General features: G+C 44.4%; 1 protein-coding gene across 2 annotated transcripts in view; it reads left to right on the top strand.

Annotated features, from left to right (window-relative positions):
- Window positions 1-24,014, top strand: part of SNRNP27 (small nuclear ribonucleoprotein U4/U6.U5 subunit 27) — a 500,248-nt gene that overhangs the window by 2,158 nt on the left and 474,076 nt on the right. The gene's annotated exons all lie outside the window — the stretch shown is intronic.

Genomic DNA, 24,014 nt, shown 5'->3' with positions numbered 1-24,014 from the left:
AGGGCCAGTGAGTACTCTGCTTGACTTTTTTTTTTTTTTTTTTTTTGTTGTTCATGTAGGACATGTTTAAGGCCTAGGATCCTTTCTGAGAGTTATCTTTTGTGGCTTCTCCAGTTGTTGTTTAGTGAAGTACATGCCGGATGGGGCATTGCACTTTGGCTTAATGAGGGAAGAGTAGAGAAAGACAATGACTTCTTTCTGGATGCAAAACCTTTAGTAATGAGATGTGCCCCACAAGGACTTTCTGACCACAGTGGCAATGTGGTGGTCAAAAGAGGTTGCTGTCAATCTGTGTTCCCAGATCTCTAACACCTTCTGTGTTCAGTGGATTACTATCAGTGTGGTAATTTATGGGAACCATTTTTTCCCAAAGGGGATGACTACACATTTTTTGGCATTGAGCTTAAGGCCATGGTTCTGACACCAGTTGTTGGTCTCTGTGAGGCCTTTCTCTAGTGTGTCTGTCACTTGGGGAGTTAATAATAGCTCCTGACATGCAGTCGTCTGCAAACTTTGTCAGCCAGAGTCCCTTTGTGTTGGCCTGGATTTCAGAGAAGTAGTTACCAAACAGGAGAGGACCCAGGACCACACCCTGTGGGACTCCCACTCATGACTGGTCAGCAGTCTGATTTTGAGTTAGCTACTGTCACACTGGGTTTTACCTGTTAGCCAGTTTATAACCCACATAGTGATATATAGGGGTTGATGCCTAGCTAAGTGTTTTTTCTGTGATTCTTGAGTGGGGAATGGTGACTTGATTAACAGAAGATGAGTAGGCATGATCTATCCTTCATATAGCCAAACTGCGTGGGATCCAGAATTTGGAGATTCCCTCCAACTTCTTTGCTCAACGCTTTCTGGAATTCATAAACTCCAATGCCCTGTATCAAGTTATCCACACCCCCACCAGGGGCAACAAAATCTTAGATCTAGTCATTACCAACATGAGTGACGGATGTTCCACACCTGAAGTCAAAGCCTCATTGGTCTGATCTGACCATAAGCTAATTACCCTAGATATAGGAATCCCAATGGCATCACTCAGATCTGCTTTGAGTTACAGCACAATGGCACTAAATATACAGACCCAACTGATATTGCCAACATCCTGGCCGACAGGTTCAATGTTAACTTTATCCACCTCACCCCATAAAGAGCCATCTCTATACCGGAAGAATGCAAAGTTCCTGTAATCACGGCTGCACAGGTAAAAACCACACTCTCCAAAGCCAAGAACGCAGCATCCTTGGGACCAGACAACATCCCAGGCTGCGTTCTACACGAATTATAGAATGAACTGGCACCCCACCGAAGTACCACGTTCAATCATAGCCTCACCTCAGGCTTTGTGCCTGCTGAATGGCGCACAGTGACTGTTATCCCACTCCACAAGGGGGGAGTTTCCATGGACCCCAGGAACTACCGCCCCATTAGCTTGACGAGCCTGGTCTGCCAAGGCCATGGAACGTATTATCTTGGTAATCTCCAAACTCTGGACCCCACCCAGTTCGAGTTTGTAAAAGGCATATCAGGTCTCCTAAACCTGAAGGACTTCTTGAAGCAGTCACCAAAGCTGTAAAGGGTAAGGTGGTTCACACAGCCTATTTAGATCTTGTCAAGGCTGTCAACGCCATCTCCCACTTTGGAATTATTAACTCACTAAACTGGGTCTAAATCTCATTGTCACAAGATGGGTTGCCGACTGGCTCACTGACAAGAACCCACACTGTGAAAGTAGCGGACTCCAAATCCGACTTCAGACAAGTGGAGTACCACAGTGTTCAGTCCTGGGTCTTCTCCTGTTAGCCTGTACTTTAGAGAAGTAGATACCAAACACAGAAGGTCTTTGGCTAATGAAAGTTTGCAGATGACTCCAAACTAGGAGCCATAATCGAAACTCTTAACGATGTGGATATCCTACAAAAGGGCCTCACTGAGACAGATGCCTGGTGTCAAAGCCATGGCCTCAAGCTCCATGCCGAAAAGTACATTGTCATCCCCTTTGGTAAAAACTCTGTACCCATAAACTACAACATAGGTGGTAGTACACCTAACACTGAAAGTGTGATGAGACCTTGGGACACAGGTGGACAGTAGTGTCTCCTTTGATAATCACATCGCCGCAGTAGTCAGGAAATCCTTCTACGTGGCACACGTCCTCACAAAAGGTTTCTCATCCGGAAAGAGGTCGTTCCCCTCTACTCATCACTCATTAGACCCATTATAAAGTACAACGCCCCTTTTGGTATGTACCTCACAAGACCTCTACAACAACTGGAAAGGCCGCAGAAATACCTCAGAGGATTACCGGCCTCACACATATGCCCTATGCAGACTGTCTCAAAACTCCAGCTTTACACCGTCGCTTACCGCCTGCTTGAAGGTGATCTCTGCCTAACATACAAAGCTATGTTAAACCCAGAGCTGTTGGGACATGCTCCATAAAAATCCCAATACCTCCTAGCTACACGCTCTAGGGACCTAAATCTTGTCACCACAATAAACAGAACATGCCGGAGGGATAGATTCCTGTCCCAGAGACTTCCCATACTCTGGAATAAACTACTTATCTATATCGAACAAAGTTCCTCATTAGCACTCTTCAAGAAAAATCTTGATGGCTGGATGAAGAATAGGAAAGTCACCCCGGGGATCACCTCTGTGGCTCTGCTCGACAGTGGCACCGGAAAATAATTTTCTTGGGTGGCAAAAGCTAGGGTACCTTTTTGGCTGGACTTGTATAGGTCCCAGGGCCGGTAGCCTAGTACCCACCTATGAACCTGTCATTGTTTATTAGGTCCATAATGATGTGTTCTATAGCTTTGCATATTGGACTCGTCGGGCTAATGAGGCAATAGTTTCCAGGGTCTGTAGTTGCTCTTCCTTTATGGAGATGAGTGAATGTAGCCGTGTGCCACTTGGTAGGGACAAAGCCTGAGGTGAGGCTATGATTGAACAGGGCACACATGTGAGGTGCCAGTTCACTCTGTAGTTCATTTAGAACACAGGGTTATTGTCAGGTCCCATAGAAGCTGTTTTCTTGGCCTTGGACAGTGCTGTTTTAACCTGTGCAGCAGTACTACTGGGTGCCTGGCAATCTACTGCTATTGTGATTGGTCCTTTGGGGGAGGAGGGGTAAAGTTGGCATTGAATTGGCTCTGTGTAGGAGGTACCATTGTGCAGTAGCTCAGAGCAAAGCTGGGTATTGCCATGGAGATTTTCTACATAACTATAGAAGGCCTTGTGGTTGTCTTTATCTGCTGCAATTCCGTTTTCATAGCTAGCTTTAGAGGTTTTGATGAGGGATCTCAGCTTTTGTTGAGGCTGATAAGGGAGTTTTTCCAGTCTTGGGACTTCACCTTGTTCCGCATCAGTTTTTTTTTTTTTTTTTTTTTTCTTTGTTAGTTTGTTTATGGCAGGGGAGCACCAAATTTGCTTTAGCCCCCCCCCCCTTTTTTTTTTTTTTTTTTTTTTTTTTTTTTTTTAGTGCGCGTCTTGGTTCTATTGGGTATGGAGACAGCCATGCAATTTTGTATGTGTTCGTACATTGCAATGATGTATGATTTGGCAGCGAGACAACTATTCTCCATTTACATGGGTGCTGTGAAGTTAGCCAACTCTGTTTTTAGGAGCCCAAAGTTAGTTTTGGACAAGTTTTTCATGGTGGTTACCTTTGGGGTGGGAGTGATGTGAATTTCCAAGGTGATTTAGTTTGTGGTCTGATTTAACCTGGGAGGAGTTGACTATTGGTGTAGAGCAACAGTCACCCATATTAGTAATGACCCGGTCAGGGATGTTGCTACCTCTAATGGGGTTAAGGACGAGCTGATTCAGGGCATTGGAATTGGAGGGCAAGTGTATTGGTACACGAGTAGTTTTCCTAGTTAATGGACGGATAGTTGAAGTCTCCCATTATGAGTTTTAGGTTGGACCCTAATATTCCCCAGGGTGCTTAGGAATGTCGAGTGTGACCCTTGGGATGTGGTTGGGGACCTATAGCAGGCTACGACATGAATCGCCGTCTTACCCAATGTTAGCTGCACCTGAAGCATCTCTGATGCGTTATGTTGGGCTACCAGTCTGGAGGTGTGCGCATCTTTTGTGAATATGGAAACACTACTGCCTTTGGAGCTTCGGTTTAAGTTTCTAAGGCTGAAAGGTGTTGAATGAGTTGTAGCCTGGTAGTGCAGGGGTGCTTTCTGCTGCCTTGAACCAGGTCTCTTGCAGCGTAAATGTCAGTGTTCCATTTTAAGGAGTGCTTTGAGCGAGTGCATTTTGAGGTTTAGACTTCCTAGCGTTGAGCAGCATAATCCTCCGATTGCACTTGGTTGTAGTGGTAATTTGTTCTTTGGAGCACCACTTAAAAAGGCACTGTAGGGGTGGTAAGAGCCTTGGCCAGTATCTGGAAGTGCAGTGGTGACATGCAGGCAATCTTTGGCAAAGCATTGAGGTCTCAGTCATGTCATCCCAGGCAGATGGATACTGGATCCCCTTAGAATAACACCCGCAACTTAGCCATGAATTCAACCATTTTCTGCGGTATCATTCTGTGTGATGGTAGAATGCTGCCCAAGGCTAGGGTCATACTCGCCTGGGCTGCATAATCCGAGGGCTCCTCCATGTCTCTCATGTAGTCCAGGGAGGCATGTCTCTGGTCATTCACACACATGTACAATGACAGTCATTTGTACCTGTTGAGGGACCTGAGTGTGTGCATTGTGGCAGATCTTGGTGCCTGACAGGCAGCTGTTAGTTTCTCCTTATTCAGCCTAGTGAGTCAGTGTGTGTTGGGCAAGCTGTTTTGCCTTGGATGCTTTGGTTGAGTGGCACACTTTAGGAGAGTTGCATGTCTTGCGATTAGTGCAGTGTTATGGTGGTCTAGTGTGTTTCTGCCTTGCAGGTCTATGTTCTTGTATATTCTTGGGTAGGTACTAAGCTATTGGCCCCAGTGCCTATATAAGCCTAGCCAAAAAGGTACCCTGGCTTGCGCCACCCAAGGAAATTATTTTCCTGTGCCCCTGTCAAGCAGAGCTAGAGAGGTGATCCCTGGGATGAATTTCCTATTTCCCATCCAGTCATCAAGAGTTTTCTTGGCGTGCTAATGGGGATCTTTGTTATAGTTAAGGTAGTTTGTTCCAGAGTATGGGAAGTCTCTGGGACAGGAATCTATTCCTCCAGCATGGCCTGTTGTGTTGACCAGGCTTAGGTCCCTAGAGCTTGTAGCTCGGATGGATTGGGATTTAAGTGGAGCATGTCCAACAACTCTGGGTTTGCTATAGGTTTGTATGTTGGGCAGAGATCGGCTCTGCGTAGGTGATGTATGACAGAGTAAAGCTGGAGTTTTTTGAGATGGTCTGTGTAGGGCCTCTCTTTGAGGCCAGTTTTCCTCTCTGGGGTATTTCTGCATCCTATTCAGTAGTTGTCTTGTGAGGTACATACCAAAAGTATTTCCTGATGACAACTGTGATGAGATTATCAAAGGAGAGAGACTACTGTCCACCTGTATCCCAAGGTCTCTTATCACGCTTTGTGTTAAGTAGACTACCACCCATGTGTTTGCTCATGGGTATAGAGTTTTTACCAAAGGGGATGACTATGTACTTTTTGGCATTGAGCTTGAGGCCATAGCTTTGACACCAGGCATCTGTCTCCATGACATCCTTTTGTAGGATGTCCACATCGTTATGGCTCCTAGTTTGTAGTAATCTGAACTTCATTAGCCAAAGACCTTCTGTATTAGACTGTACTTCACAAAAGTTTTTGGGTAGATCTTTGAGAGCCTCCATGAAGGTGGGTGCATGGCTTGTGTTTTTTATTTGAAGGCAGTGCTGGTCTCTGTTCTGGAGGGCTGTGTTCCATTTGGTGTGGTGCTAGTGTTGACCTTCTCTTGACCAGCTATTCTATTGTCTGGAGAGTGTGTGGCTTCCAGTTTGGATGTACAAGTGCATCTCTCGCAAGTCTTGAGTGTTGGGAGGCAAGAGGAGATGGTTGTTTGTGTTCATGTGACAGTTGCTGCATTGCCTCTGGATGTCCAAGTTCACCAGGTTAATGGTAGAAAGCACAGGGAACTAACCTTTAGACATGCCTGGAGGGGTGGGCATTAGTAAGCACCGGAGCAGTTTCCTTGTAGAACGTTTAGTATGTGCTACAATAATTTCTACAAGAAGTCTGGTAAAATGCTGCACTAATAGGCTAATTAACATGAACTAGATGCAAGGGAAAAATTGAAGAGCAGATTTTGGCACTGCCCATAAGTTGTCAAACAGTTCTGGATGCAGCAAATCCTGTATCTGGACTAGACTAGTTACAGGAATGACAAGAAATGAGCTAAAATGCAGGCTTTTAAACCAGAAAGTTGAAATATATGGAATAACTGCCCAAACGGCCAATAAACTACAATTTCTGGGCCAGAAACCACTGCTCTTGTGCTAGGTAGGCTACCTGATCCCACAACACAAAGGATTGAGGGGCTCAGAAGCTTGCCAACAGTCCTGGATACAGCAAGTCTGTATCTAGGCTACACTAATTGCAGGAAAGGCAGGAAACAAGCTTAGAATTTGTGTGTAGCAATATTAAAGCGAATACAGTGTGAATAAATGAAATTTATTCAAACTGAATTCAATTGTTTTATTCAACTCTGAACAGTTGAGTGTCAAAACATATACTTATTAGCTGAGAAGCACACTCAGTCAGAACAGGAGGAGATATTTCTGTATGAGTAACAGTTTTCCTTGAAACAGTCTTTGTTGCTGTGCTTGGTCTTGTTTCTAGTGGACCTGTTTCATCTCATTTTCTGTTCTTGTAGTGCTCTGGGATGATTTTGTTTTGGCTCATCAGTGGCACTAGGAAATTTGGCCATGCTTAAAATGGCTTCCAAGGGCAATTAGCCTAGTACTAAACTATGAATGTGTGTTCTTTCTTTTTTTTTTATTTATTTATCCTAATCACTGCTGTAGTATTAGTATCTTTGTAGCAGTATAGGTTATGTCTTTGCCAGGGATACAACAGACAGTCACACACTAAGCCAAGCAGGTATTACCTTGAGCTTGGAGGGGGGGGGGGGGTTCAGGCATTTTAAACAGTGCGTTGTTGCCTTGCATGTGAGCAGTTCTTCAGGCCGCTTCATATTATTGGTTAGAGTTACACAGCAACGGAGGGAAGAGAAGTGCCTTTCACACTAAGTGTTGTAACACAATGAAACAGTGTTAAGAATACTACCAATTTTTTGTTTGATTTTATTTTGACATGACTGGCTGGTACATCAGATGTCAGTTTATTTTTTAGCCTGTACATGCTAGGGCTTAAATTTCTCAATTTCTGTCAGGAAAAGTGGGTTGGTTTAGTGCTTGTAATTACTGGGGCTTTGTTTTTTGGAATAGAATGTGTGCCGCTTATGATCGTCTTTTTTATGTTTCACTGACATCAGCAAATAAAGACAAGTTTAAATTCTGAGGACAAAACTCTTTTTTTACTCATCAGAAAAATGTTTTTCTTAAATTTTTTTGCAGGCTTTAAAGCTTTTTGAAAATGGTGAGGGGTGTGGAAAAGTAGGTCATACTGAAAAAACAAATTTGGGAAGTCCCTAATCCTTTGCCTCTGGACAAGGATGGAAAAAGCCTTTTGACTGGTTTGAGGAGAAAATGTGTTCCTCTACTCGTTCAGTCTACTTAATTTTCAATTGTCAGGTCTGTGAAGTATTTATTGCTCTCTCGGCAATACTAGAAGCATTTCTGCTAGTGTGCCAGTTGGACTGTATGTTCATAGGTAGTTACTAGGCTAGATGCCTTCCGAGCAATTTTATTAGCGAGTTTCCATCCTGGTGCTCAGATTGATCTATCCCATGGTTTTATAGTTCTTGTATGGGGTAAGAATAACTGGGGTCATACCAGAGGTAATTTGAGGGGACCCATGCACAGGATAAAGCATTTAAGAGCTGCCTCAGTCAGTTAGTAGTGGGGGGGTTACGATATGGGGAGTTTGTTCCAGAGCAGTGGTATCCTCATTGATTTGTTGTTGCTGTTTCTCTAACTAAATATCCTTTCGAAAAGTGCTTATGACCGGCTGTATCCAGAGCTGCTGCTGTGATTCTGTTTTGCCTGGGCTGTACTTTGAAACGTGCATTCTTGTAATGATTGCTAGCAGTTTGTCGTGTTTTTCTGTTTGCTACCACCAAAAGTAGGCGCATTATAACTAAAGACATGCATGTCATTTTTAATATAGATATCTGATTTTAAGTTTAGTTTATCATCTTAAAAAGTTTGTCTCCATTCTTTTGTGATTTAAATTGCATTTTATAATTCTTGGGAGGTGCCACTAATTTGTAATGGTTTGATTCCAATCATTTTTGTTTGGCTAGCTTATGCTTGTTGCCTTCATTAAATTCTATGGTATCTTTATGGTTAATTGCTGTTTTAATTCACATCATGGGGGGTGTAACTGGCTTTCTGCTGCTGTAGGAACTGTCCATGCATGACTAAAACACACTACTCTGCACACTACTCTGCACTGTAATCGACCAGGTAAAATTCAATGTCCATGTAAAACACTAGTAAGAAAACCAGTCAAAACTAGGTCTTCTGTATACAAGTAAAAATCCTAACGCCAAACCTACTCTTACCCAACCCTTCCATGTCTTCTCTGCAACTCCCCTATTCTTACCCATCTCCAGTCATCCCAACTGACCAAGCTCAAACAAACCTGTAACAGTATAGCCAGATTTGCCTTTAACAGTCATGTAAATCGCGTCCTTGCCTTGCCCTAAAACTCCAGTGTCTTGAATTCCCCAGCTCCTTCTCTTCTCTCTACTTCAGCTCACACACTCTGTACTAAATAATCCCGTAGCCTACTCCTCTTTCATCCCTAGTATTCCCTTATACACCAGCTCATTCACTTCGTAGCTCTGGCCAGAACCTCCTTGCCATCTATAAACCAAATTAAAACACTGGCAAATTTCTGTAAAAAAAATTCAGTCTCCCAGGCCTGGAATAGGCTTTCTCCTGACATCCAGCATTAGTAGTACCAACCTCTTCAAAACCATGCCTTCTCGACTCCCGAACCTGCTGTTGTCATAAGGCCTCTTAACCACCACCTTCTCTGTACTCTGTCTGCATTTCTCTCCTTTCCTACCTGTCGTCTTCATGCTGCCGATCATGTTTTTACTATTACTGTACTCCCTGGTAAACTTTCTGTTTACTCATGTTCTAAAGGGTTTCTAAATATTGTAAAATTCTGGCTGTTACTCCACTAGATGTATAATCTATATACATTGTTATTGCATACCAACAACTGTATTCTATGCGCATACAGTATTGTGTGTGTATATAGTCTTTTTACTGTTTCAGTGCTGCATGTTAACATTGGTATTCTACCCTCTTCTGTAAATATTTGTGAACTGGAGTTTTTCTCCTCCTGTCTCCATTGAAAACGGGATCACTTGGCTCCATTAGACATACCCAGTTAACAAATGTCAAATACACACCAAAGAAGGTATTTTTTTGAAAGATGACGATAGTGAGTTTTTGTATAGTTGTTTTCTCTGAAGAGTTTTTCTTTGTGAAATCTAGCCTGGTCATTTTAACTCTCTAATACTGAGGGTAGGACTTTGTGCTCAACCTTGATGATAGACTCGCTGGTTTGGTTTAAACAGTCCTTGGTAAACTAAAAAGGATTGACAGTGATGTGCAAGAATTTTTTTTTTTTTTTTTTTATGGACTTAAGCTGAGGGGGTTAAGAGTTCTTAATTATTGCTCATTCTGGAGTCTGTTTAAAAATTAAATTCTGCTTGAGCGCTGCCTGTGAGTACTGACCTCAACACTCTGAAGATGTAAATGCTGATTGCGGAAGGTCTTTTTGTCTAATGGACAATGTATGCATTTTTCATAATCTGAAGTCAATTTTTCATTCTCTAATCAACTGATGGGGTTTGGATCTGATGCTCTGATCCATTTTGGCTGTTGCTAAAGCTTGTGGCAACCTAAAACTCTCAAGCTTCCCCTTACCCACAGTGCAACCAACCCCAAGTTACCTCCGATCTCGTTTGCTTGTTAGAGAAAGATGTGGTTCTCCTTGGCGCTCTCACGTTTGTAAGATGTATTGCATTTATACTTTGAAAATGTACTATTTTTCTTAATGTTTTCTTGTCCCTTACCCTTTTGCTTGCGTAGCAACTTTTAAACCTAAGATTTTTAGCTTTTATCTCCCTTTGAACTTAAGTACATCTCCTGTGAAATACTTAATAGTTGTAGGTTTTTCTTCTCTGCATCTCCTGTGAAATACTTGATAGTTGTAGGTTTTTCTTCTCTGCACTTAATGTGGCTTCTAATTGCTATTGCTAGTATTTCTTTTGTTTTGCTGTCCAGAAAAGTTTAGCTGTGATAGTGTGGGCACAAACTTCCTGTGTCTTATGCCCATACTTTGTGTTTGCTGTCTTGGCCCTCTACATTTATAGGAAAATTGTGTTTTTTTTTTTGTTATGGTTGTAACCCCAGGGCCTTGGAGAAGAGTAACAAAACTGATTTTTGAAAGGTTTGTTCCTTTCAGACTATACCACAGAGGAATTGCCTCAAATAGTTTCTGTTCTAAGGTTATCCCAGTTCTCCCACTGGTTGTAATATAGTAAGTGATTCCCAGTCACCAAGTACACCACATCCAGAAGCTGAACTCCATGGTAACTGTAAAGTCTGTATCAGTTGCTGTTTTTTCTCTCTCGCGGCTGCAGTTTGCAGTTCTCTTGTGCCTTTGTCTATCATATCACTGGTAAGCCTCAGTCCTTAATCCCCGAGGTTTGGTCTTAACCTGTCTGCTGTTTTAGTGCTGATGTTGTAAAGTTCATTGTTGGGGATTAACACTGATCCCATGGTGGTGGTGCTGCGGTAGCGTTGTCACCTCACAGCAAGACACTGTCTGGTTTGATTCTCAGCTAGAGCATCTTCTGCGTGGAGACATGCGTGAATGGGCATACCTTCGTTGAAGGTTGTGCGTCAGGCCTGGCAAGCCGGTACATAAAAATCAGTTGCCAATCATTAGAGGACTGGAGTTCCGCTGTGGCAACCCCTAACCAGGAAAAGCCGAAAGACGCAAATTGGAGGCCAGTGTAACCTACCTAGTAGGGCTATAGCAGGTTTTGGTTTAGCACATGGGTTTGGCATGTCATTTTGCATGCTGGTGATGTATGTTGTACTGCATTTGCCGCTTGGTGTAGTTTTTTTTTAATGCTGGAGATGCTTTCTTGTTTGATGCTTTTGCCATTCACAATCTTTTAGAACAGACCAGAGGGATCTGCCAAGGTTAGCTAGAAGCAGATGTGCATGATGAGGCATGTGGGACTTGACTAGTCCCAATTTTTGAATGGCCTTAAAATTAGGCAAAATAGATGACTTGCAGACCCCACAGTCTCTCCATATTGTGACTACACACACTGCAGTTTGTTAGAACAGAGCAGAGAAGTGATACCGATACGCTAGTTTTTGTTTTATCAAGTAATTCTGATGCTGGCTATTTTGCGGATGTGCAAAAGGTTTATCAAAACTGGGTCTAGGGATTCCATGTATGCCAGACAAAGTTAATCTCTCAAGTCTCCGTTCTAGTAGAAAGGCAGGGCTTGGAGACAGTCAGTGTAGGACGTTGTTTGCTCTTGTGTTTTGCAGAGAAGCTTTGAGGATGTTATTCGCTTCATGCATCTGGTCAAGTACATACTGAAGGTGGCATTATCTGTGTATGATATTACAGTGGTATCTCTGGGCTTATGTTACCCCCTTGCTTAAAAGTTCTTAGAGCCAAAAGGCTAGGTTACTATCTACATGAGTTCTCAGATCACTGACTAGTGAATCGACTTTTAAGGGTGTTTATTGATTAAGTTACCCGGGTGGTAGACTTCTAGAAAGGTACTGTAGTGTAATGTTTTATGTTGTCTATCTCGCGTTCCTTTCTGGTTAGGTTTGGATCTGATTTCTGCTCAGACTCTGCCACTTCTAAAAATTCAAAGAGTCCTTACTGGCTCCAGGCTAGCCCCTTATCCCAGCATGCTTAGCGGTAGCTACCCAGATCTCGTTTGTCACTTGCAGAGTTGAGGTAGTCTTCTGCTGGCTCAGGCTAAGTAGTGCTTTTTTTTTTAAGTTCTTGTTTTAAGGCTAAATTTCTTTAGAGTTTTAGTGATTACGCATTCTATTTTACCCCTATCCTTGCTGCTTGTTTTCTTGCTTCTGTTAGGTCATAGTTTTCTCAGGCCTTTACTTGTGTTGTGGTTGTCGGCGGCTTGTTTTTATTGAGGGTTGTTCTCTTGTCCTGTTATCCCTCCTTGCTACCTAGGGAGAAGCCATTTTAGTTGGAGGCCACCTCCCTTTGGGAGCATTTGCTGTTTAACTTAAGAGGCTACACCCCTCTCTCCCCTTTTTTCTTCTACAAAAAAACCCAGCTCTGGTAGTTCTGTCATGTTGTGGTTTTTTTTTTTTTTTTTTTTTTTTTTTTGTGTTCTAATGTCTAAAGCAGTATCTAAGTAGTCAGGGTTCAAAAAATGTGACGCGTGTTGCCAGAGAATGTCCCTTAAGGACTGGTGCACGGGTTATGTGTGTTGTCTAGGGGCGGTCCACCTGCAAGACTTGTGCTCTTTGCCATGCCTTTAGCGCATGGGTTTTGCAGGAGAGACTCAACAAATTTTGAGAGGGTTATTAAAACCCCAGGTTGAAGTAGCATCGGAAACTCGGCCCTTAAAAAAAAAACATCCAATGACAAACTGGCATCTTTGGTGCCGACAAAGCCTAAACCCAAATTTTTGGATCCTTCTGAGTGGATTCTTGGCACAGAGTCCCCCCCCCCCCCCGATGGCTCCATCAGTGTCTTCGGAGCCATTCAGACCCAAATAAGATCAAGATTTCCTTCGCTGCACCCGGTGAGATCTGTGCCTCAGTCTCCACTGTTGCAGTCAGTAGCAAGGAGTCACCGGTCCTCTGGCCTCTCCTCTCTATCAAAGAGGAGTTTATCGGATGATGTGGAGAGTGTGGTGAAGAGGCTGCTCATGACACCGGTATGAGCCCAGCACAGAAGGAAGTGGCGCTGTTGTCTGAACCAGTCCCTGCCTATATTCCTCCTCCGACTGCGTCCAGTTTGGAGCCGTAGTGTATGGAAGTAGTAGTGGTGGAACAGTCTGTTCTGGCAACCCTTGCCTTGTCTGTTCTGACATCCACTCTGTCGAGGGGTCTGGGTGCCGAGATTCTCTGCTCTGAGGGGGGGAACTGGCATTGGACCCTTGTCTGACCCTGCTGTCCCCCTCTGAGCCTCTGCGCAGGTGAGTTCAGCTTCCACATCTGCCTCAGAGCAGTCTCCGGTGTGGGGTAGGTGTCCAGGCTCCCCGGAGTGTCCCTCTGTTCTGGACTGCAGTGCCTTTGTGGTGATGTGTGCTGTCTATGCTGTCTACAGAGACCACTCCATTGGCTCATCCCCATCTATACCGGTGGTCTGCCTCGGATCCTCCTCTCCTTCCCAAGCATAGGGAACTGATGCCCCACAGGGTGACTCCTCCTCTTCCAGGACCTCTCCTGAGTATGCCTCAAAGGAGATTCCCAGGAAGAAAAAAATTTTAAGAGGAAGCATGTGGACTCCCCTGAGTGTCACTTCTTGAAATAGACTTGGATGACTCTGAAGGGTCCCCACAGTCCCACTCTGAGGATGTCTCATTGTCAGACATCTTGGAGATCCTTAGAGGGGTAACTGGAAATACCTTGCCCCTTCCGAGGACAAGTCCGTGTACCTGTACAAGTTTAGTTCCTGCCCTCCACCTCCTTGGTGTGTCTGCCTTTCGTCCCCCTTTTGTCGTGAGTCAAAAAGCATGGAGTGCTCCAGAGACCATGGAGCCTGTTCCGAGAAGGCCTAACAAGGTCATGACCGTACCAGAGGTCAAGACTTATCTCTCTAAAGGCATGCCAGTTGATGTTGTGGTGGTGGCAGCAGCCACCAAGAAGGAACTTGCGGAGACTTCCTCTTTTATCCGTCCGCCACACAAGGAGTCTAGCACAATGGATAGGTATGGGAAGCGTGTTTTCTCTTCAGCGGCCTTTATTCTTCGGTCACTGAACTATTTGACGCATTTCACAAGACTTCAGAGGGATCTCTAAAGAGCTGGGAGAGGTCCCCCAAGATCCTTCAGCTGAGGGAATGGCTTTCAAGTCTGCTAACCAGCTAGCAACCCTAACCCTCTTGTTAACTCCTCCATCCGCCTGATTTTCTTACGCAGCTGATGGAGCGAGTAGGGCTGCAGACACTGCTGGATGCCCCTTTGTCAATTTGCAGAGCCCTAAAAGTCCTCCTTTATGGATGCCCCCTTTTGACTGCTCTGCCTTGTTCGGGCCATAAGTTAGAGAGACTCTTAAGCAGGAGTGAACGAGATGACAAAACTCTCTGCCGTATGAGTCCATTTTTCCACTCCATCTGGGTGTTGTCACAAAGGCAGAGTGGTAAAATGTGGTTCCGTAAATCCCAGGGAGCTTTGCCGGACACTCGTGGAGCCCGCCCCCCCCCCCCCCCGGGTAGAGGGGGGGAAATAGGAGACACCAGCCTCGCAGGGATACCTTATCTGCCAGGCCCTTTCAGAATCCCTGAAGGATTGCCTGGCTGTCCACCTTTGGAGGCAGTTGTGGACAGAATATCGCTGTACTCAGAAGCCTGGCTAGATATAACAGAAGACATGTGGGTATGGTGCATAATATCAGGAGTTACAAAATTCCCTTCTCCCAAACACCCCCAAAGGTCGAAAAACTATCGATCCCAGATGTTCCACCCAGTCTTCGGGATCAAGCAGCCTTGGAAGTAAACAGATTTGTTGCAAAAGAGCCATTCAGGAAGTCCCCGCAGACCAAATCAAATCTGCACCTTACTCGAGGCTCATTAGTTCCAAAAAAGACAGGGGACTGGAGACCTATCCTGATCTCAGCAAGTTGAGCAGGTCACTAAAGAAGACCAAGTTCCGGATGGTGACACTGCAGTCCATTCTACCCTTTTTGGGTCAGGACGATTGGATGTGCTCCATCTCCAGGACGTGTACTACAATATAAAAATGGAAAGGTAGTTCGGGATGCTTATGCTTCCGGCTGGGAGCCAATCATTACCAGTTCAGAGCTCTGCTCTTTGGTCTCACTCCAGCCTCCAGGGTGTTCACCAAATGCATGGCATTGGTGACGGCTCACCTGAGATGTTTGGGATTCCAGGTGTTTCCTTATCTAGGCAAGTGGCTCCTCACTGCCGCCACCAAGCATGGTCTCTTAAGGGCCAGGAACTGCACAATTCACACTTGTGCATGTCTAGGAATCACAAACTACAAAAAATGTGCCTTGTTGCCCTCTTAGTGTATTACTTTCATAGATGCTCAACTAAATACAAGAGGCATGATGGCCAAGCTCCCACAGAAAAGGGTGCTTACCATTTGATGTCGGGTTTCTCTCCTTGTCAAAGGTTCAGACATGGTTAGTCCTAAACGTGTTGGGCTTGATGGTGGCTGCCATTACTCTAGCTCTTTTTAGCTCGTTACCATATGAGGATTTTGCAGTGGCTCCTTTTGGTCATATCAGGATCTACCAATATCACACATTATCTTAATCACGGATGCTTGCAAAAAAGATCTGCAGTGGTGGCTCCACTCTTCCCTAGTCACTCTGGGCAGACCCTTTGTAGCTCCTCATCTGTGACAACAAATGCTTCCTAGATAGGGTGTGGGGGTGTTATCTGGGGCCTAGTCCACGGAACTTGGCAACCTCACGAGTACCATTTGCACATCAATGTCCTGGAGGTGAGAGCGGTGTCAGTGCATTTCAAACCCCCGCAACATGTCAGTGGTGTGGTACATCAACAAAGGGCAGAACCAAATCTTATTCGCCCTTCGATTATGGCAATGGGCGATTTCCTCTCGGCATTGCATTCCGGGGAAGTCCAGTGTGATAGCAGACAAGATCAGCAGGGCAATTGTCATCCCCCACGAGTGGTCTCTGAAACGAGATGTGGCGGATATGATCTTCCAAAGATGGGGCGAGCCATGCTGCAAACTTTTCACACCTAAACAACAAATGCAGTAGCTACTTTGCCCTAGTTCCCCCACCGAGACAGTCACCCAGAGATGCGCTTGGATGGTTGCCGCCGCCCCCCCCGGATACTTTATGCCTTTCCTCTATAATTCCAAAAGTTCTTAAAATGAAGTCGTTGAGACGCAAGCTGGTCCTCATTGACCCCTTACTGGCTTCGTCAAGATTTGGTTCCCTTTTCTTTGGCATTACCTGCAAGAGGAGCCTTTGGATTCTGGACCTGGTTCCAGATCTCCTGACACATCAGTCGGGCACTCTTCATCCCTCCATTCAAACTCAAGCTGACAGCTTGGTTTCTGCGCTTCCAGGCTTCCGGATATCTCGCATATGGTTAAACATATTTCAGTCTTTTCTCACAAACCAACTACTAGGAAACTTTACACTAGTAAATGGAAGAGGTTCTCTTTCTGGACAGAGCACAATGACATTGATCCGTTTACAGCACCAATTTCAAAGATTTTGGACTTCTGTTCGAAACCTTTGAGAAAGGAGCAGCAACTGCTACGATTTAGTTTGGCTGGCTGCTATTTCCAATTTTCATTTGGGTCTTAAGGGTTCTAATGTCATGTCCCGCAAGCTATGTTGGGGCTTTTTAAAAGGAGCTACTCCTAAGGCTCCCCCACCCCAATCCAAGAACTTCTCCACCCTTGAGATTTAAATTTTAGTGCTAGTGGCTCTAACCCTCCCTCCCCTTTGAATCAACCGCTTCTTGTCCACTTAATTTCTTATCATGGAAGAATCTTTTCCTGATTGCCTGTAACTTGGAAACCCCTCTAGCTGATGTAATTGCACTTTCCATCTGCCCTCCTTATGATTTTTCACAAGGATAGAGCATCTGAGAACAAATCCTTCTTACCAAAAGTCTGTTCAGTATAATTTGAATCAGTTCATTGAACTTGTTTTCTTTCCAAATTATGGCAACAAGGCAGAGTATAAGCTACGTCAATTGGATGTCCATAGGTAGTTACGCTTTTATCTTCAATTAACCAAGGACATCAGAAAATCCGATTGGCTCTTTGTATCCTCCTCACAGAGTAAGCAAGGCTCACCAGTTTCCTAAGTGACCTTGTCAAAATGGCTGTCTGATACTCTTACTTATGCGTCTCGGAATGTCTGTCCCAGGAAAGGTAAGGGGACCTCCATAGCTTTTCAAGTCAAGCTTCCATTAGATACTGTTTGTGCGGCAGCAACATGGGGTACTCGGTGCCTTTTTTAATCCTTACTAAGTAGACATGGCCTCTCGGAACAGGGCATCTTTTGGTTCCACGGTTCTAAAGTGTCTCTTCCAGTGAGCCACCCAGGATTTGGGTGCTAGGGACGCTGTCCCAACCAGAAGGAAGGTGAGATGGACAACATAACATAAAGAAGTTATGTTCTTACCATAACGTTCCATGTTTGTTGTCCTGTATCTCGCCTTCCTTTTTGCATCCCTCCCTCATTTCCCCATCCTGTATGATGGAGAGGAATTCCCTTTCCTTTGCTTTTCAGGTGTTGCTGTAGTCTGTCACCATCCTGTTCGGTACAAGGAAGCAGTATTGTTCGGTTATCTCCTTTATTTGGTAATTTATAGTTGTTCTAGTAGTTGGTTCTCATCTGGGTAGCTACCGCTAAGCATGCTGGGATAAGGGTTTTAGAAGTGGCAGAGTCGACGCCAGATGGACTTTGAACCTAACCAGAAAGAAGAAAGGCAAGGTACAGGACAACAAACCTGGAACGTTATGGTAAGAACTTTTTTTTACTGGGTAAGTCCAACTGGGCACTGGTCCTTTTTCAGCGGAGGCCCGGGGTGAATAGCTCCATGAGTAACAGTACGTTTTGTTTACTTTTATATTTCATTGTGACGTGTTCATGAAAATTTAATGTACATATGAACATACAAATTTGTTGCATCTTGGCAACAAAACCTAGGCTCTGAACATAGCTATTATTATTTGTAGGTATGACCTTATGTCAAGGTACAAGGTTAAGACAGGTTGGTAGGAATGAAGGATTCAACACCAGGGGAGAAGTTGGATATGTTTGGGGTATACTCTGATGTCAGACCTTTCATGAGGGAGTAGTACAGGAACATAGCCACTTTGCTTTTAGGAGCATTAAAAAAAAATAAAAAAAGTTTTGACTAACAGAACTCGTGATTCAGGAACCTGTCCTTGTTCTTGGAGCTTTTCAAAGCCTTTGATACGGTCTCCCACCCCCAAGCTTCTATCCCAAGTGCCTCTTCTGGGCTTAACTGAAGCATCCTTACAGTAGTTCATTGATACCTAATAGGTATCAACCTGTTAAATGGAACTCTTAACCTCTCGCCTTATTTGCCGTTCAGCACTGGGGTACCCAAAGGCTCAATACTAGGTCCGCTTCTCAACATTTTTATGTTGACAGTTTTAATATTGCCACCACACAAACCACCCTAATCAACATGCCAACGATTTTACATTAATCTGCTCCACTATGAATCTTTCTCGTCTACAGAGCTTAACTCGAAGCACTCCATTCCATTGAATCTTGCCAACAACCATCTGCTACTTAACCCCCCCCCCCCCCAAAAAAAAACTTGACTGCTATTTTTACCAAAACAATTTTCTCCAGATACTACTTTCTGACTTTGCTGCCAAGTCAAATGATGCGGCTTCACACACACAGTTTGTTGTCGATAGTTACACCTAAGTTTTGACCTACATATAGGCAACAGCATAAAAGTCCAAAATGGGGCATGGTGTATAGGATTAAGAAATTCATCTCCAACTCTGCAAGAGTAACCCTTGCCACCACTTCTCTCTTGCTCTCCTTTCTATATGCCTCACCTATTCTAAGCAATCCTCACTCCTACTTATAAGCAAAACTTGGCCAATATTACAATAAAATAGCTAAATTTGTCACAGGCCAAGTTCACTACTCTCCCCATTCCTCTGCTCTCAAGTCCTTAAATTGGCTCAGACTACCCCACCTTCTCCCCTTTAATCAGTTAACAGTAACGCAGAAGACTATACAACTCATTCTCAACTACATCACTCTTTCAGTATTGCATTCCATCTCGTGACCTACTGTATTTACAAACCTCAAGAGATCCAACTGGGTTGGTCTTTATCTTTGTTGTGTTGCCAGAACATGGAATTTCATTCCAGAATCACTTGTACCCTCCTATTCCTTCAAGTTTAGGCTGAAGGAACATCTAACCATCTGCCCATGCCATTTTGGCATTCTTTTCCATTCCCTTTTCCCTAGTCTTAATAGACTATTTTATTGATCTGTCCCACTCCTTGCATTGCCTAGTTCTCTTGTACTGTTGCAGATTTTCTTCCTGGGAGTCCGCTGAAAATGGGTTCATACCCAATTGGACTTTCCCAGTAAACAATGTGAAATTTTGTCAGTAGCAGTAGAGATGGATTCAGGCTGATTTAGAAGGACTTATTTAGGTTCCTTGTGTAATAAAGGGTCAATCTGATTTATTCAGTTGGCAGTACCTCCTCTGTCAGGGATTGAACGTGCTGTCAGGAATTTCCCACCACCACCACCACCACACACACAGGTTTTCTGTTGCAGCAAACCAGTGGCTAAGGGCATCTTCTAAATTAATCAAGGTGGTGGTTTATTTGTTGACAGGGTGTATTTTAAGTGTTTTTCAGCCCTTGTGAATTGCAATGAACATTACGTAGTTGCATATGTGCATGCAAGACTCAGTCATTCTCGGCATGCGTTCTCTTGGGCAGGATCCTCTATAAATTGAGCATGATGCTTCAGATCATTCCAGTTTATTCACTGCCCAGCTTTGCTGTGAAAGCCTTGAGATTTATGGCGGTAGCTGTTGAACAGTTTCAAAACGCTGGATATGAATTCTTTAGTGGGTCTCAAAAAGGTGTATGTTGTTGATCCTTGACTCAACATGCTGATATTTGAGACTGGATTTGCATGAATGACTTGAATGGGAACTGCCATTTATTGGTCCCCACAACTATTGGCTGTAACCATGGCCTTCCCTGTGTGAGTTGGGGGGGGGGGGGGTGTTAAATGTTGACAGAATCCGATAGTATATTGAGTAAGTTCACAGAGTTGTTTTGCTTTAGAGTGGAGGGTGGTGACTTTATTGTAGGTGCGATTGTGGTGACTTTATTGTAGGTGCGATTGCTATACTCAAGACAATTTAAGGAGAAATTTATTGTGTTGAAATGCTGTGCTCACTAGCTGCTTTTGATGGTCTCCTCTCAACCGCTGCTAATTGCTTGATTAAGCTGGCTCAGTTGGCTGCTTACTGATCCACAAAAGTGATTCCTCCTCCTGTCAGTGGCACGGACAAATTTTGTTGCAGGTGTGGACGAGGCAACGACTGTCCAGAGTTGAGCACGTTGTGTAGGTTCAGTGTATTGGGTAATAGTTTTGCAATCTATTTTGCCTTGTTCTACTGGCTCCAAATGCATAGACTTCTACTCTCTGGTAGTATAATGGTAATCGAAATGGATCGATGACCTTAACTGTTTCCTCCATTTTTCTTCCTTAAATTAAGTCAGGACTTGCATATTTGTTGTACCATGATATAGACCTCAGTAATTCTTTGTTCTTCATTCTCCTTATCCCACCAGTGGATTTTGTTTTGGGTTTAGTACTTGTAGGTTCAGCAGGCTCTATACAGCCATTCACATGTTGGTATGGGGACCCTAGATAAATTCTGCGTAGTTAGCTGTGGTGTCTGGTTTAGGGGGAGCCTTGAATTTTGACCCATCATTTAATAGGATGCAGTTTGCCTTAGATTAGTTCCTAAAAGCAGTTTAGTTGTGTTTTTTAATAGGATGCAGTTTGCCTTAGATTAGTTCCTAACTGTTTAAGCAGTTTAGTTGTTTTTTTTCTGGGTTGTGGTTTTGACTTCAGAGGAGACAGCTTTGTGATCAACTTTACAAGTGATTGTGTCACACGGAGATGGGGGTGCAATGCTTTTCCATGTTGTGGGTACTAGGTCCAGTATGTTCGATCCTGTGGTTGGTGTACGCTGTTCCATGCTGTGATAGGAAGTTGTGTCTTGTGAGTTTGAGGCAGTTTGCTTCCCAGTTTATGTAGAGGATGGTAACTTGTGAATAGGATGTTTTGGCTAGTGGGTGTCACAGGTTTAAGTAAGAGTTGAGACTTTAGGGGCATGGGTGGTGACTTACAACCAGGCATGATATGGTGAGAAACCTTGCCTTTGACTTTAATATGGATGAGCTCCACAATATCTTCCTGTTTAATCAACTTGAAGTTACCTATGTTGCCAAAATAGGTCAAGGCATCTCTGTCTTTGGCCCCAGTCTGTGGTACATTGTGCTGTAAATGTGTGGAAGGCACTGATGTCTACGCCCTTCCGTGAGGAGAGCTTCAAGGATATGAATAATACATGTATAGCTATATGCTGTGTACATATTTTTGCACTGTTCTCTGCTCCAGACCTGTAGAGGATTGGGGGTAAAGTCTGGCTTTCTGAATTCAGCTAGTCTTGCAACCAGAATTATTGGATTAAGGGGTTTCTAGTTTTCCTCCCAAGTTTCATCTTAAAGATGCTCCTGCCCCCAGATTTTGGCAGACTAGTATGATGTTATGTGGTCTCTTGCCTTCGTTTCTTGCTTGTTGGGATCAGAGCCGACCCTCTGCTCCGACTTGGCCATCTTCTATAGCTCGAGAGCTGTTTACTGGCCATCAAAAGCAGCTAGTGAACACAGCATTTCAACACAATGAATTTCTTAGTGCTAGCTACCCTGATCTCGTTTGCCTCTTCAGCTGCGAGGTTCGTTCTTACTGGCTCTGGCTCTTGTAAGTTACTTTTTCTAGCGATTTTTTAAGGGTTGTTTTTTGATAGTTTAGTCTTTCAACTTGATCGTTTATTAGCTTGTGGTAGTTTTAGTGTTCTATTTTTCCCTTGGAACTCGTTTAAGTTGGAGAGTTCTTCCCCTCCCCCTTCCCTTCCCTATCTCAACCTATTGTAGCGTTTTTATACATATATATATATATATATATATATATATATATATATATATATATATACACATATATATACATATATATACATATATATATGTAGACACACACACACACACACACAAAAGTGTTTGGATTCAAGAAGTGTGACTCGTGCTGTCAGAACATCTCTGACAGATAGGCACACTTCTTGCATCTGTTGCTTAGGCGCAGTGTACCTGCAGGACTCTTGTTCTGTATGCCACACATTCAGCCCAAGGGTTCTGCATGAGCGCATAAATAAGCTGATTTTAAGGGGGTCTCCTTAAGCCCCATGATTCACCGGCCGAGGCTCGGCCAGTGAAATCTCTTAAACCAACCAAATCTTTGGCTCCCAGCTCAGAGCAGTCATTGGCCCAAACATTACCGACTAACTCTGTTCCGGTTGGAACCGAGGAGGCTGCTTCCCAGTAGTCTCCACCAGCATCTTCGGAACCGTCTCGACCCACAAGAGGCAGAGGTCCTTATAGTCTATACATTTGGCCTGTCTCCCCTGTTGCAGAGTGACTGCAGTCATAGATCCTCCCACTCCTCTCACTCTTCTAGACTCTGACCATGACATGGAGAGTGGTCAGTAGGTTGAAGTCACAGGCACTGGCCAAAATGTTATCCAGCCCTATGGACAGATATGGGAAGCGAATGTTTGCTTCAGCGACCTTTTCCATGAGGTCACTGAATTACTTATGCCATTTTACCAGGCTTTAGAGGGATCTCCTAAAAGAGCTTGGAGATGCCCCCCAGGATCCACCAGCTGAAGGGGTTCAAGCTAAAGTAGCTTCTCAGCTGGCGACCCTTAATTCATTGGTTAAGTCCTCCATGGGGCTCATTTCCTATGCAGCCGATGGTGCGAGTAGAGGCACAAGCGTGGCCCTTAGGAGATGCGCATGGATGCAGCTGTGTAATTTTGCGGAGCCCTTTAGAGTGTCATTAACCAACACCCCCTTTGACGGTTCATTTCTCTTTGGACCACAGGTGAAGGACAGGTGTGAACAGGAAGGCAAGACTCTCTCTGCCATGGGAGTCCGTTTTTCCACTCCTTCCAGACCATATCCCAAAGGTCAGAAGAGTGGGAAAATGTGGTTTCGGAAATCCTAGGGAGCCTTGCCTGATGCATGTAGTGACTTTTTTTCCTCCAGGGGCAGAGGAGGAAATAACGGTAGTCGCACTCTAGGCAGAGGGGGTCCGCAGAACCAGGGCGGCAGAGAATCTTTCTCTGAGCCCTTCCAGCATCCCTGAAGGGTTGCCAGACTGCCCGCCTCTGGAGGCAGTCAGGGACAGAGTTTCACTGTACCCAAAAGCCTGGCAAAATTTAACGCAAGACAAATGGGTACGGTCAATGTATAGCTGGAGGTTACAAAATTCCCTTCTCTCAACCCCCCCCCCCCCCCCTTACTGTCCAGCAAGTCCCTTCCGGATGTTCCACCCACTCTGAGGGACCAAGCAGTCATAGAAGTTTCAAGACTGCTAGTCATCCAGGAAGTCCCGGCAGACCAACACTGATCCGGAACTTACTCTAAGTTCTTTTTGGTACCAAAAAAGACAGGTGACTGGAGACAGATTCTGGATCTCAGCAGACTAAACAAGTCTGTTCAAAGAGCAAAGTTTCGGATGGTCACGCTACAGTCCATTCTACCCTTTCTGGGTCAGGACAATTGGATGTGCTCAATAGATCTCCAGGATGCGTACTATCACAACAAGATGGGACGGGTGCCCCCAGGAGATTCCTTTGCTTCCGGCTGGGAGCCAGTCATTAGCAGTTCAGAGCTCTGCCCTTCGGTCTCACCACAGCCTCAGGGTGTTCAAATGTATGTCAGTGGTCACGGCTCACCTGAGACATCAAGGATTCCAGTTTCCATATCTAGACTGGCTCCTTACTGCTACTACCAGGTGTCCACTTCAAGCCAGGGACTATACAATCGCAATCTGTGCCCAGTTAGGCATTACCATAAATTTCGAAAAATCTGCCTTGTTGCC

This window comes from Protopterus annectens, chromosome 9.part0, assembly GCF_019279795.1.
Source record: "Protopterus annectens isolate FY-2018-M chromosome 9.part0, PAN1.0, whole genome shotgun sequence".
In the NCBI taxonomy this organism is placed as follows: domain Eukaryota; kingdom Metazoa; phylum Chordata; order Ceratodontiformes; family Protopteridae; genus Protopterus; species Protopterus annectens.
The sequence above is the reverse complement of the archived record's forward strand: the minus strand, read 5'-3'. Positions and strand labels throughout refer to the sequence as shown.